The 16,696-nt window shown below is 35.0% G+C and overlaps 1 protein-coding gene across 1 annotated transcript in view; it reads left to right on the forward strand.

Annotated features, from left to right (window-relative positions):
* Window positions 1–16,696, forward strand: part of T48 (FU domain-containing protein T48) — a 197,593-nt gene that overhangs the window by 69,628 nt on the left and 111,269 nt on the right. The gene's annotated exons all lie outside the window — the stretch shown is intronic.

The following is a 16,696-nucleotide window of genomic DNA, read 5'->3' on the forward strand; positions in this document are numbered from 1 at the left end:
ACAAATTAACAGACTTGGCACAGCAAAAGAACATGTCATAATCATACATGTATATAAAAAATTATTATAAAAAACTTAAGTAAAAAACATTAAAATTGATATGTAGAGAACTAGAAAGATCATGAGATGCCCTTCCAACAATGTATTATCAGTTAAATTTAATTTTGACTTTAGGTAACATTATTGAATTAGTTAAGATTAAAATATGGTATTTAAAAGTAAACATGAAGTTACGAGTCTTTAGCTTACTGAGTGCCGCAGGTAAATGAATTAACAGGTGTAACACCCACGCCAACAACGTGAAAAGACAGTGGCCTTGAGGTCAGAATATGACAGAACGGCAAGGCGAAATACCAACCTCTAGTGCAATAGAGCGGTACATTTAAAGAATATGATAAATTTGGGTGACAACTTGTCATTAAAAAGCCAAAAAATGAAAGGAAAAGGTGGTTAAGATCACCATTTTCCCCCCAGTGATTGGTTTAGTAAACCAAAGAACAAAGCATGCGAGGTCAATCCAAAATATCATTTATTATAATATCTACGTTGTGACTGGTTAGCCAGCCAACAGGTGAAGATTAATTCAACTTCCACAGTCCAAGGTTCATAGCATTTGGAACTGTGAATGAAAAAAATTCTATGAATCAGTTTCAATTAAAAATTTTTACTTAACAAGTCAATCAAAAAACAATTACTTAATGTATGTAAATGTGATATTGACAAAATAGTTAATAAAATGTTGATGAATCTAAGTTAAATAAAAAAAGAAAAATTTATTTTATTTTTATTTGAAATTATTAAATATGAAAATATGATAAAAAACACCATAGGGGACAATTTAAAGTAAACAACATATTAAGCCTAATTCTGTAAAATTAATGCATGATAAATTTGGCTCAAGTTACTAATGTCAGTTCTCTTATTAAGAGCGTTTGGGTGTTTTGGTATTGAACACATTTCCAAGAACTGTCTTTTGACGAGATTGCGTTCATTGCCAAGAATTTTAACTTCATTAAAGTTCACTTTGTGCTTAGAGTTAATAGCATGCTGGGCAAGAGCACAAGTATGCTTAGATAAGTTGATATCACTGCGGTGTATCGTAAGACGCCCTCTCAGTGATCTCCCTGTCTGACCGATGTAACATGAGTCACACTCAGCACAAGGTATATGATAGATTACATTAACTTGTTCCAGAAGGGACAAGGGTGTTTTAGTTTTAGAAAACAAATTTCTGACAGTCTTAGCATTCTTAATTGCAATTTTAACAGTTACGTTATTCTGTTTGTACAGTTTAACGAGTTTCTCAGTAACTTGAGGAAAATAAGGTAGAGATGAGTAATGGGTAGTTGGAGTCCCAAGTACAGTATTAGGCAGAACAGTGTTATTAATGGAATTATTTGATATTATTCTAAGTTGGTCACCATTGGGTATGTCATTTAAAGAGGAACCATAGCTTTGTAAGAAAAGGTATTTATTAATAAGGGAGGATGGATAGGAATTCTCAATCAGAATATTTTTAAGTAATTGAGGGGATTCCCTTCGAATATATATATATATATATATATATATATATATATATATATATATATATATATATATATATATATATATACAAAGAAAAGGCTAATGCGAGTGAATAATAAAAGTAAAATATAATGGCATATCTCGCAAAAGAGGAAAACAAAAAACAACATAGGTACATCGATGGATGTCAACCGTATATACGTATTTCTGACTATTGGTCGTCTTCAGTACGGTACAGACAAGTTAGAAAAGGAGCATGTTAATTTGGAAAAGGATCACTACAGGAACAATGCGACGAATTTGTGGCATTAGAGTTAGAAGACCCTGATGGTTTCCAGGGCAACAACTAACAATAACCACGGAGGAGCTACAGCTTCCTGAAGAAAGGAATTCCAAACGTTAAAACGTTTAAAACAAATAGAAAAGGTTAATGCGAGTGAATAATAAAAGTAAAATGTAATGGCATATCTCGCATAACAAGAAAACAAAAAACAAAATAGGTATATTGATGGAAGGCAACCGTATATACGTATTTCTGACTATTGATCGTCTTCAGTACGGTCCAGCCAAGTTAGAAAAGGAGCATGATAACTTACAAAAGGATCACTACAGGAGCAATGCCACCAATTTGTGGCATTAGAGTTAGAATACCTTGATGGTTTCCAGGGCAACTAACAATAACCACGGAGGAAGCTACAGCTTTCTGAGGAAAGTATTGACAAACGTTAAAACGTTAAAAAAACTAAATAAGAGCACTACTGTTCGTTAATTTAATTGTCAGCTGATTTTATTTTCACATATGACTTCATTAGACTGTGTTGTTCGAGCTCTTGCATGGATGAAACGACACTAACGTATTGCATTCGGATATTTGCTGTTTGGTGACAAAGGGCGTCATAGTTACACGTGTCTTTTTTGCCTTCTTACATATCCGTAGGGTTCAGTTAAGGCGATTGTCAAGGGCATTAGTGATCGAATTTTTCAGGGTTCGTGGAAAAAATTTGGATTTTTGAAAAAAAAAATTTGAATGGAACAATTTGGACTATTTGTTTTAAACGGAATAATGAATATGATGGTTCTTATTCGTTATGTCTGATAAGAGGGTGATCTATCTGGCCCAAGTTATCGACGTCAGTTCTTTTACTTAGGTATGATGGATGTTTTAGAATTTGGCACATTCCAAGGAGGGATCTTGTGATAATGGCGCTTTTGTGGGACGTTAATTCGTCTTTAAAAAGACAAAAACAGTGGAAATTGAAACGTCAATAAACGTACTTTAATCTTAAATTGTGGCTTATTCCCATTTAAATAGTAATTACTTTAAAATGCCACAAGAAACTAGCTTCAGAACAATACTATAATATGATCTAATTTAATGGTACATTCTAACTTATTTGCTTTAAAATATATTGTTTCCTGTTATTCAGTAAAATCTTATTGTTAAACTGACTTAAACACATTTAGTTTGTTCAAAGAATTTGACTTCTTTTGTTGTTTTGGAGATACTTGTGTCGCCAACACACACAAAACGTGTAAAGTATCATATTACCATGACCATTGAGTTGGATTGTCGCTATTCAGAAGCGCCCTACAAGATGGTTGATTTATTAAATGCACTTGTCCCATGAACCGCCTAACGGTCAGACGGTTTTTTCTGACCATCTCAAGAAACACTTCCTACCGAGACAGCGTACAGTAAGCACGGGACGTCCCTTCTTTTTACGCCTCGGATGGCGTCGCGACGGTCAACGCTACCAATCTACTTCACTGGCCACGATTAAATATACGAATATACCAAAGTGTAAGTCTATGTTCTTTGTAGAGATAACAGTAATGAGTTAAAGCTAGTTAATTCTCGTAATTTATTCGCAATTGAATATTTTCTATTTTTGCTACTTTTATTTACAGTCAAAATATTGCATTTTTTCTTGATTATTATTCTAATATCATTTAACCAGCGACCTCTTAAGTTTTACACAAAACATGTATAATGGTACAAAAGTTGGGTAAATTCAGTAAAAATCCCCAAATAACACTTGAAAACCTGGTTTTTCCCATAAACGATGATTATGCTTGCTTCTTTAAGGACTGAAAATGTTCTTTTTCTTATAGTTTTTGAATATGAATTGAAGACGCTTTTATTCAAGTTGTATCGATCTCAAAAAATATGATTAATTCCGCAAAAACACTGTAAAACATGGGTTTTGGGAGTTTAAAGATATTTTACCCGACTTTTGAATATCGCAAAGGACTCGGTTACTTTAAATTATATATAACGTATAAAAAACATTGATTTTCCCAAAAAAAGTCTCTAAAAAATCACCAAAAATAGGTTTTTTGGATTTTTGAGTGTGGCGCACCTGACACAAATACACAAAATAAAAAAAAATAGACCTGCAGACCATCTCCAAAAAAAAAAGTTATAAGCGGTGGCGGCTGAACATTGTATTGAGTCTTATTTTTTAATCACATTGAACGTAAAAAAAATGAAAAAAATTGAATTCTGGGAGGGCATTTTGCCTATTTCTACGGGGGTAGATTTTCTCGACCGCATTGTAACGGAGACGAAACTTAGTTTTCTTAAAAAACTCCTGAAACAAAGCGACAATCCATGGAGTGAGATCATGTAACTCGCCCTCAAAACCGATAAAAACCGAATATGAACACAAGAAAACTGATGGCAACTAGTTTTGTGACCGTAGTGTAGTGTAGTCCAGTCCACGTAGTGTTTATACCTATGGGTGAAACAATAAATTCAGAAGCCTATTGCGAAACCCTGCAAATACTAAAACGTGCAATACAAAATAAACGACTAGTTTTTCTGATTCACGACAATACTCGATCCCATGCATCGGCAAAAACTCACCAAGAACTTACTAAAATGGGAAATTGAAGGAATTTTTTTGTGGAAAGGAGTTTGGAAACGACGAGGAGCTCAAAGATGGCTCAGGAGTTTGACGCTGGAAAACTACAACACTGGCATCAAAAAACTGGTTCCACTATACAATAAATGTCTTGAAAACCAAGGCATTGACAAATAGCTTAAGGTACATTGATTTTGTAAATCAAGTTTTGTGTTGATAACTTTCTGAACGACCAACTTACTTGTGAAATGAATTACAGAAATGCCCGCGTCGCCACTGTTCATTATCGACGGCACGTCAACGCCGCTGCGCTCACTTATTAAACCGCTGTACTCTATATATTTACCATATAATTTGTAAAGAATAGCAAGTTGAATTCTATAAATATATATTATTGCCGTAGAGAATAAATAAAATATAATAACATGTGTACTTTTTACAGAAACGTAGGAAATAATATAATAATGAGAAACTTTCATTAAAACATTCACCATTTTCTAATTTTCTAGCAGTTAATGTATAAGATTTTTGTTTTTATTAAAATCAACTCATGAATGATTTACGAACTAGATATATCTTCAGACTATCATTTATCATCCATCGAAACTCGATTTTCTTTGAATCTGTTGGTAGTAAAAGATCGCTTAATTCAATTACAAAACAACTTCATGTGTTAGGAGTGAAAGTGAGAAAAGTTTCTGAATTATACTGGTAGTCATTACCTCTCTCTATTAGAAAATATTCTCGACGTTATGCACTTTACAACCAATTAAAGTCACAAGTTACAGCAGTATATTTGCATACAGACCATTGTCGTAGAGCTCATTCATTGGTTAATTTTAGGGGCGCGCAGAATTGTTTCCCAGTGTTACATTAAATTTATGTTCCATTCCCAATGTACTTTTTGGGAGGTACGTACCTTCTCGTAAGACCTAAGACCTAAAATCTTTTTTGTATCACTTCCATTTATTAAGGATGTCTCTCCCAAATTGACCAGAATTTTTGCCCAATACTTAGCAAATGTAAAAATTGCTTATAAAAGCACCAAGACAAAGTACCAAACTCAGATAAAAGTCCACAAGGAAACTAAGTTCCTATAGCTAGCTGTATACTAATTATCACAAAAAATTTATTTCAAAATTCCTTTATAAAATGTATATAATTAAAACACCCTATCGGGTTACATAACAGAATGTTTTCGGAATTAATATTCCATGATCAGTGTATCTAGATGTACATGTTTTGAGCCACTAAATACTTGGATAAAAGCCCGTTAAATGTTGTTAAATTGAATTTAAGTTACTTTATTTGATCTTATATATTAGGATGTTTAAGTTACAACAAGAATTGATAATATGGCAACGTAAGACTCCACTAGAGGTTGCTAAGTGTCTACGAGGACTTGTTGATAGCAACTGCTATTTTTTATTTTCAAGATCCAATGTTCTGTCATCATCATCATCATCATTTGGCTCTACAACTCTACGTGAGTCTTGGCCGCGTTTACTATTTGCCTCCATTGTTGTCGGTCCTGAGCAGCCATTTCGCATTGCTGTATTCCCATTTTGCGTAGATCACTGGCTACTGCGTCCTTCCATCTCTTTCTTGGGCGACCAACTGACCTTCTGCTATCGGACCTTTCCCAGAATGTGGCGTTCAGGAGTCTTTCGTCACTCGATCTTAGTACGTGGCCCGCCCATCTTATTCGGTTTGCTTTAATGTAGCGTACTATGTTTTTATCTCCATATACTGTCTGGAGTTCATCATTGTGTCTTCTTCTCCATTCTCCTGTTGTCTCTTCTCTGCAAGGCCAGATAGTGCGCAGTATCTTTCTTTCCAGTACCAGTACTTTTGTCGTTTCCCGCTGGTTCAGAGTCCACGACTCGCTTCCATACGTCATTGTGGGACGAATTATTGTCTTGAACACTCTTAGATTAATGAGTAATATGATCTGTTTCCTGCAATGATCCTGGCTGCCACGTCCTTTTCATATTTATTTTCAGATGTTATGATCGCTCCCAGGTACTTGAATTCTTTGACGACTTAAAAGTTGTATTCATTGATTGTTACGTTTTGTCTAACCTTGGTCTTCGGTTCTTCGTAACCACCATGTACTTGGTCTTGTCCTCGTTGACCTTCAGACCAACTTCCTTGGCTCCGTTTTCGAATAGGGTGAAAACTTCTTTTGCATCTCTGGTGGATTGTGCAATTGTGTACACGTCATCCGCAAACGCCAATAGCCAGTTGTGGTTGAGCTTTCCTTACCGCATGTTCCAGTACAAAATTAAATAGCAGGGGGGCGAGAGAACCTCCTTGTCTAAGCCCGGTGTCAATGAGGAATTCCTCCGACGTGGTCTGATCCGTGCGGAAGCGTTCTCTGTGCTCACCTGTGCTAATCGTACCAGCTTTCCAGGTACTCCCATTTCTACCATGGTCTCCCACAATGCTTCTCTGCTAACAGAATCGTAAGCTTGTTTAAAGTCCACGAAGATTTGGTGTACACTGCGGTTGAATTCCCAGTTTTTTTCCAACATCTGGCGTAGGACGAATATCTGGTCTATGGTTGGCCTTCCCGGTCTGAATCCTCTTTGGTAGTCGCCTATTATTTCCTCTTCGTATGGAGTTAGCCTTCTAGATAGTATTATGGATATAATTTTGTACGTTGTATTGATTAACGATATTCCTCTATAGTTCCGACATATTTGTTTGTCTCCCTTCTTGTGGATAGGTACTATATCGCTTTCATGCCAGTGTTTCGATATTTCTCCTCTTTCCCAGACTTCTCTTATAAGATGATATATCTCAAGGTGGAGCTTTTCTCCCCCTTCTGTTAGTAGTTCCGCCTGTATGGGAACTGGGGCTTTATGATTTTTTAGGGACGAAATTGCGGATCTTACTTCAGCTAGTGTGGGCCCTGGTATTTCAGGTTCAGCTAACTGGTACTGTCTTTGTTGCCCTGTCGTTGTAGGTTTTTCTGTATTTAGGAGTTACCCAAAATACTTGCTCCATTGGCGGCTTATCTCCTCGTCGTCTGTGAGCAATTATCCTGCATCGTCTTTTATAAATCTTGGGCTGTTGGTCGTGTTGCCCTTCATTGTTTTTAGGTCCTTATAAAACTATCTAGACTGGCCGGTTCTATGTTCCTCCTCCAGTTGCTGTATTTGCGCTTTTAGGTACTGTTTCTTTTTTATTTTCAAAAGTCTTTTCGTTTGAGTCGTTACTCTGTTGTAGTCTTCCCTGTTCTCATCTGTAGAGCGTGTTAGTAACTCTAACCTCTTGATTGCTTTTATACAAGCTTTGTTCCTCAGACTGTGTGCGCTGATGATATTGCTAGAATATCTTCCATCGATAAGCACATGGTCTATCTGGTTTCGTGTGATTCCGTCATTTGACACCCAGGTTACTTTATGTATATCTTTTCTTTGGAATTGTGTAGTTTTTACTACCATATTGTTGGCTACAGCGAATTCTACCAGTCTTGATCCGTTATCATTAGTGTTATCATGTAAGTTATGTGTGCCGATCACAGCTCTAAGATGGTCCTCTTACCTAGTTTGGCATTGAAGTCTCCCAGTATGATTTTGACGGCGTATCTGGGTGCCGTTGGGTACTGTTGTTCTAAAATTTCATAAAACTCCTCCTTGTCGTCTTCATTTGCTTCTTCCGTTGGTGCGTGGATTGAGAGGAGAGTTAGGTTAAACCATTCTCCTTTGAGTCTTAGGGAGCACATGCACTTGTTAATTGGTTTAAAATCAATTATGGCAGACTTGAGTTTTTCGTTAACTACAAACCCACATCCAAATTCGTGCCTTTCTTCTTGTCCTGACCAGAAAACCAGGGAATTTTCCATTTGCAGGCTTCCCGATCCTGTCCATCTCATTTCCTGAATCGCTGTTACGTCCATCTTATATTTTTGAAGCTGTTTTATGGCATGTGTTGCGATTCCGGGCCTGAACCAGCTTAACACGTTCCATGTGCCTAAGAGAATGTCCTTATTTCGTAGCTTGGGCTAATCCGTGTTCCATGTCTATTCCGAGGCAATAGTATTCGATTCCCCTTTTCGGAGAACCATTTCTCCCTTCCTCGTCTGCCCTGACTCTGCCTTCCACTGGAGTTGGTTACCCAATCTCCAGCAGGGTTGCTCAGGTTCCCCGGGGTTCGCCCGTGTAGCACAAGCCGCACTTCGTTGAGGTGAGCATAGGAATTGAGTAGGATAGTCTAGAGATGCTAACTGGAAAGAGCAACTTGTATTGCGCCTCACTACCCCTTTTGAACCTTATATGTACCTTAACGTTTTGTCGTTTTAAGTTAATAATAATGAATTCACAACCAATTGTTTTGTTTCTGATAAGAATATGTATAACCTAATTTTATATTATGACTACTTACATGTTCTGTAATTATTCTATAACATAATTTTATTTCAATGTTTTTAAATATGTGTTTTTAAGTGTTTTTAAATATGCGTTTTGTGAAAAAATGTTTTTTAAAACAATTTTTTGGATAGTTTTCGCCATTATTTGTAGTAGTCAGATGAGTTGTTCATTCCATTTTCTAAACACCATGACAACTAACCTCAATAAGCAGCTAAATTAAAATGGAAATGGGCTGGACACAACGAACGTCTCGAAGATGGTAGATGGAACAAAGAAGTCGGAAACTGGCGACCGTACGATGCGAAGAGACCAAGAGGAAGACCTCAAATGCGCTGGAGCGACGATATCAAAAGAGTCGCAGGACCAATGTGGAAACGCCTAGCACACAACAGGGATGAATGGCGAGAAATGGGAGAGGCCTTTATTCGACAATTCGGATAGAAAAAGGGCTACAAAAAATATATACTAATAATGCGATGTAATATCCTAGAAGAAGAAGAAGAAGAGGAAATGTGGTGTTTTATCTTGAACTTTGCTGTTTTTTTGACGTGACAACGTCTTAAATTAGGTTGTGGCTCGGAGTCACTCATGAAAAAGTGTAACGCCCGCTCACGTCTGTTACGATGAGTCACCGAACGAGAGAGAGGCCCGCCGGACCGGCGAATGCCTTGCGTCTCTCTCCCACTCGAACATAATCCGTCCGCTGGTGCGATGCTATTTCTCCTATCATCGTCCTATCCTCAACAAAATCACTCAAATAGAAATTAGTTAAGTTTAAGTTTACATGTACAATGTTTTAGTAAACAAAATATATTTCTATAGTTAAAATTTGTGCAATTCTTATTTTCATTCAATTCCTTGTTCCTATTGTACAATTTAATAATATTCATATCAATAAATATTCTACCGAGAAAAAGACGTTGTCACGTAAAATCTTCGCCCGTAAAACCGACTTTACAGGCAACCGATTTTATTTTTGTTGTACTAGCATGATGGAAATGAATGTTAGAAAATATTACCCCCACAAATTTATGAGGTATTCCAAAAACTATTAAATCAAATAAGAGTACAAATTATCGTCGCTATGCCACTGGCATAGATCAGCCTTTCAAGAAATGATATTGCTGTAAGCATTAACCAGATTAGAGTAATAATAAAATATTTTATGCACTTGTTTCACATAATGAATTGACAATATAATATGGGAATCGTTATTAATGACTACGTTATATAGAAATTCAGTTAGCTTCAAGCCATTCATTTAGATCAGTTGTGGTAAGTGGTTCTTTAGGTCAACGGTCCAAAATTAAAATATGGGTGAATTAAAAAAGAAATTGGAATAATTACAAATTTAAATCTATGATTATTACATTTATTTATATATTTTTTTCAGAAAAAAAAACTCAATTTAGCCTTTGATTGATTCTAACAAGTAATTTGTACCATTAAAGCTTGACACAACTGTATCGGGACCATTCCTTTAGGTTCCTAAGTCAGGATATTCTTCATCTTTCAATATTCCGCTTTACATTTATTTCCGCCAATTACTCAAGTTTTCCTTTTTTGATGGTTAATATTGAGTTTGATTCATTCCTTATTTTCCTAAATATTTCCATGTTTGACACTCTTTTTATCTGTAATATTCATATGATTGTAACTGGTAACACCAACATTCCAAAGACGATCAATTTATTTTGATATACTATTTTAGTATCCATACTTCCATTCCATAAAGATGAGTAGAAAACACGTATCACCGAAGCAAATCAACATAGAAATCTCTTTCTCGAAATCTCAAGTGTAATAAATGATGTACGTGCTCTTTAAATATGTGTGTTGATATCTTTGCCTTGGTCTATATTCGACGTGATACTTAATTGTTTATAAGTCTAAGTCAAAATACCAAAGAGCTAATAGGTAAAAGAAGACAGCTGACAGAAAAATACGGCTCCAACTACACAACAATAAAGAAATTAAATAAAAATATCCACCGATCAATCCGAAAAGACTCAAGAGAAAACAATACAAGAGAAATAGGCAACAAAAACATAGGCAACAAAAACATGTACAAAATAAAAAACAAAGATGGAAACATTACTACGGATAGATCCAAAATCCTTAAGGTTGTCGAATCCTTTTATCGCGAAATGTATGAGAGCCCCGACGAAAGGCAAGATCAGCCTCTGACCAAAATCACAAACCAGGGATCGGAATTAATGCCAGAAATAACTCCATACGAAATCAAAACGGCACTTTTAGAAATGAAAAATAAGAAATCCCCTGATGATGACGCTTTTAGAACGTACTTGTAAGAAGGCACCTCTGAACGAGCATGGTATCAACATAAATGGAGAGAAGCCTAGTCATTTGAGATTTGCAGATGATATCGTCCTTATAGCCGATTGTATGGATGCGCAATAGTAATGTTAGAAAAATTATGTCAGACTTCCTTGGAGGTGGGACTAAAGATTAATATGACCAAGACTCAAATAATAACTAATCTGGTGCTAAATCGAGATATTGCTGTTGATGGAAGGGATATTGTGCAGACTGCATCGTATAAGTACCTAGTACATGAAATTCGGCTGGGCAGAGATAACCAGACATGTGAGCTCCCACGTCGCATAGGATTATCCTGGGCAGCGTTTGGTAAATTAAACTATGTATTTAAATCTGATCTACTGACCAACCATATGCCTCAAAAAGAAAATCTTTGACCAATGTGTGTTACCTGTACTCACTTATGAAGCGGAAACATTAACACTCAGAAAAAAGGTAGTGAATAAAATTCGCGTGCTCAGAGGGCTATGGAGCGCGCCAGATTTTGTGTGTCTCTCTGAGAGACCGAATCCCAAACGAAGAAATACGTCGTAGAAGCTAAAGCTAAAGCGTAGCTAACATGAAATTGGGCAGGACACGTCACCAGATTATCAGACAACCGATGGACAAAACGTATTGCCGAGTGGGGACCAAGACAAGAAGTACTACGGAGCAGAGAGCGCCCAACAACTAGATGGACTGATGACCTGAAGCGTGTTAGCAATCACTGGATGCAAGCCGCACAAGACAGAGGCAGGTCGAAAGAGCTGAGGGAGACCTATGTACAGCAGTGTACGCATACAGGTTAATGATGACGATATCTCCTTCAATTACAATATTTTCAATGAACAGTTGAATGTTTACAACTGCTGATTTTTAATGATGACTATCCACCGAGTTTTCTTTAAATTGGTGTTAGTATTCATGATAAATAAGCATTGTGGTATTTATTGCATTGCGTTCTGTAAATAATGTTTGTTAAATGATTTAAAATCAATTCAACTCAATCAATCAATAATCTCAATTGGTAAATATACCTGCTGTTGAATCTGAGAACTATTCTTCCTAAATACCATTTCACTATAGACATAAAAGAGCAAATTACATGGCCACCCCTCTGTAAATAATTTTTCTCAAAGACCTCTCCAAAATGTATGAAACAAAAGTAAATGAGCTGATTCATATCCATGCGTCTCTTTCAAACACATTTAAGCCGAACATCTTGAGCTATACCGTTCTAAAGACCAACGCGTATCACTAATTTCGTATTAAAGAATTTTAACAAATCTGCCGTGTATAATTTTCAAAAATGTTTTAAGGGTATGTGTCATTAAAGCTACTGTTCGGTGCAGGCTGTTGCACTTGCCTTTTTTGGGCTATCAACATATTCAATTTGATATTGACCGAATATATGATTTTACGAAATAATTATTAAAATATGATTTAACGTTGTTGAAATTTTAGTGTATATTACAAATAAGACAGCAATAACAGTAAACAGTCCATAGATTCACTAGTTCTGAACTATATCAAATATTTGTAATAGTATAACAGAAACTTTACTTAACTCACTGAAGTGGAACTCATTCTGGTTATTCAAAAAAACATTGATTCAACGGATTATATACAAATACATATACGAAGGAAGTTTGTTAACATACCTATTAACTTTTAAGGCAATCGATGAAATGTCGGAATACTCATGGTATACCGTTAATGGGGAACGATTCACCTATAGCTATACATATTTTTTGCTTTCTAAATTCTATGTGTGCGCTAACCAATACTATACTCACGCAGCAACTGCTGCCGGTAGTATCATTAAAATTAAATGTTAATTGTCTACTTGGTGTCGAACAAAGCCTTGTAAGGATAACTTTTATTATGTTTAATCCCATGCAATTATTTTTTCAAGTCGATAATATTCCACAAAACGTTATAATGTACAGGGTGTCACCTACTCGTCAAAGAAGCAACAAAAATTTTGGATGAAAATATTTTTTTGAATCTTTTATATTAATCACCATCATCACTCTCTTAGTCTTTATACCTATATCGGATATTTATATATAAATATATATATATATATATATATATATATATATATATATATATATATAAATGTGCACTCGTAAGTGAATGGGATGTTATCGGTCTGGAGATAAAAAAGACAAGAGTTGTGCTACTTTATCTATTTATTGAAGACGTTTCGCCTATTGTTCAATAAGCATCATCAGTTCATCTAAAAGAGTGTTATTAGCGATACATCTAATATGAAAAAACAATTAAGTAAATGATCTTACCTTTAAAAGATCTGTAGCATTACAATGTTGTTATTGCAAAGAAACACAGAACGCTGGAAGATTCCCAATTTAACTAATTTGTTTTAAATTTCACTTTTGAAAACATTGATTGATTAAATCTATCAAAAAATATAATTGTCAATTATCATTAATTGTCATTAATCAATCAATGTTTTCAAAAGTGAAATTTAAAACAAATTAGTTAAATTGGGAATCTTCTGTGTTCTGTGTTTCTATATTTTTTGCTGTTATATTTATTATATTAATTTTTTGATGTTTCTTTGCAATAACAACATTGTAATGCTACAGATCTTTTAAAGGTAAGATCATTTACTTAATTGTTTTTTCATATTAGATGTATCGCTAATAACACTCTTTTAGATGAACTGATGATGCTTATTGAACAATAGGCGAAACGTCTTCAATAAATAGATAACGTAGCACAACTCTTGTCTTTTTTATCTCCAGACCGATAACATCCCCTTCACTTACGAGTGCACATTTTATATATATATATATATATATATATATATATATATATATATATATATATATATATATATGGTTCTTGAACTCCTAAGTGGAGCATAGAGCTTCAGTGAAAACGCGCCATCGGGTTCTATTTTGCGCTAAGGCCTTCACCTCATTCCAAGACTTTCCTTGGCCTCTTGTCTCGTCCATGATGGATCTTCTCCAAGTTTGTACTGGGCGACCTCTTTTTCTTTTCCCTTGGGGATTCCACTCTAGGGCAGTCTTTGCGATACTGGAACTATTTTTTCGGAGTGTGTGACCGATCCAACCCCACTTTCTGGACTTATTATGCTATATACAATATTATATTATTATTATTATAATTGTATAATTATTATACAATATACTATATTATACTATCGGATATTACATTGCTCCATATTTTTCTATCTTGATTGATGCTAATATAATTTAGTTCACAAACAAGTCTCGTTTAACTGTCTCTGATCATCGTATTTTATCGGATCAGTGATAAACAGTAAACATCTAAGTGACATAAAAATCCGAACCCCATTACAAGGGCTTATCTTGGCAAAAATAATAAATAATTAGAATTTCAGCCATATCAGTTTAAGTTCTCGCCTTCAATTAATTTTTTTTCTAAATTTGCTAACAACTCAATATTTTAACTTTTATAAGTTCAGTACGATTAGTAACGATAAAAATTTAAAGATGTGCGGTTCTTGGTTTTTTAACGTCGTTTACAATGCGTAAAGCACGAAGTAGTGCTTCGGCGGGTAGTTGGTCCAAGGAAAGTTGGACTATCGTTTCGGGAAATTGAAGGAAGGCGAATAGGATTTACAGAAGTCCTCAGAAGAAATTTTCAGTTTTGGAGTTATGGTTTGGTGTATTGGGGTGCGTTGACGTTGCTTATGGTTCAAGGTCACCTCTAATCCTTGTCAGAAGGAATATGACAGCTCACTGATACGTAGAAAAATTCTGTAACCTCATTTGATACCCTAGCTCCAGACGCTATAACATCCAATTTTCCAGCAGGATAACACAAGGTCACACATCGCTAGAGTCACACAGAACTTGTTTGAACAGGCTGGACTCAATCTTTTGCCCTAGTCCCCGAGATTTCCAGATTTATCCCCAATTGAACCTGTGTGGGACATGATGCGTTGGAGACTTCTTAATTTAGAGCATACCCTTCAAATTTTAGGAGTACTTCCGGAGGAGTTAATTAGTTCATGAAACGTGATAATCCAGGAGAATATTGACCACCTAATCAGAAGCGTGTCCAGGCATTATTATTTGATTTACTCCTGTAATTTATTTCAATCACATTGAAATTTTGATCGATGTATTTTTATTTATAATTTTAAATGGGTGTTCGAATTTCTATGTCACTTAGTATATTTAGTTTAGAGCAATATGCCTATCGTCATTAACATCATTTTCTTTACCTTTATCTCCACATTGGGTCTGCTTCCTTAATTATGTTTTGTTCCTATGTTTATATCTTGAAATATATTGATAATAAACCCCTTCACAGACTATTTTGCTATCCATCTATCCATCTATAGTATGCATGCTAAATTTAATGCTAGTTATTAGAAATAATAGGAAAGATACTAGTGAGTAGACACCTAATTTTAAGATTTCATTAGTAATTTACGTTAGAAACAAATTGATAATTGGTCTTACTGACCAGATTTTAATGTAAGTACACTTCTGTGTCTTTAGTAAAAAAAAAAAAATCTATCCATCTGTTTCCTTTTTGGCATCAATCGATGCCACTGCTCAATTTCCCTGTTATTAATTTATCATTTTTATATCCCAATACTGGATTTTACTTTTTATATACTGATGGCCAAAAAAAAACGCTATCAAATCTTTAACTGACGTTTTTTTTTGTTTTTTCGCGAAAACAAAAAAGATAAAGTTTATTTTTTAGTATTTCGGATTCACATTTCGGAAGCCTCAATTTTCTTACAGGTAGCGTCTGTGAGAGTTCACGACTCAACTTCGTACAACAGTATAGGAAAGTAATTACTATTTAAATGGGAATAAGCCACAATTAAAGGTTAAAGTAAGTTTCTGAACGTTTCAATTTCCACTTCGGAAATCGTTCTCAAAATACAAACATTAGTACGATTAGACAAATTTTATTGAGCTTTGATTTCGGGCGCGTAACTGACATTCAAAATCGCCGATCACTTCAATCGTTATATCTGAGAGAACGGTTCATCCTACACTTAAAATGCTAATAAACGTTTTTGTTCAAAATAATCTTAGCTACATTTTTTATTTGCAATTTTTTTTCTGTGGCGTATAGATTCTTGGTAAATCAATATTTTTCTGTTTCCCCTCATCTACGTGGGGGGTTTTAGGGTAAAGCCCGGGGGTAAAACTGGTAAACTTTTTTGCATCTTTTTTAGCGTCCTAAAATTGACATTTTTGGCAAAATTCAGCTTGTTCGTACGATTTTTAGAGGTTCAGTGGCATTCTCGTCTCTGACGACTGCAGTATATTAATAAACAATGGGAGCAGACACTTTTAATCGTCATTTGTTATTTCCCGTAGGGGCTTCCATAGGAGATAGAAGTATGTACAGTTTCTCATGACTCAAAAGTATATACAAGTTTATCGTATATACTTTTATAAACGTCTACTGTAGCTTTAAAGCCAATGTTGCTTCCTTATTGGCAACTAATAAAGTTTGAAAATTGGTACTATTTTTCCTGCCACTTCTTGCATAATGTTCTCTTTTACTTTTTCTGGAACTTCTTTTGAAAAAGAATTTTTTTTTAAATATTAAAATGAAGATGATAAT

Source organism: Diabrotica undecimpunctata, chromosome 1 (assembly GCF_040954645.1).
Source record: "Diabrotica undecimpunctata isolate CICGRU chromosome 1, icDiaUnde3, whole genome shotgun sequence".
Lineage (NCBI taxonomy): Eukaryota > Metazoa > Arthropoda > Insecta > Coleoptera > Chrysomelidae > Diabrotica > Diabrotica undecimpunctata.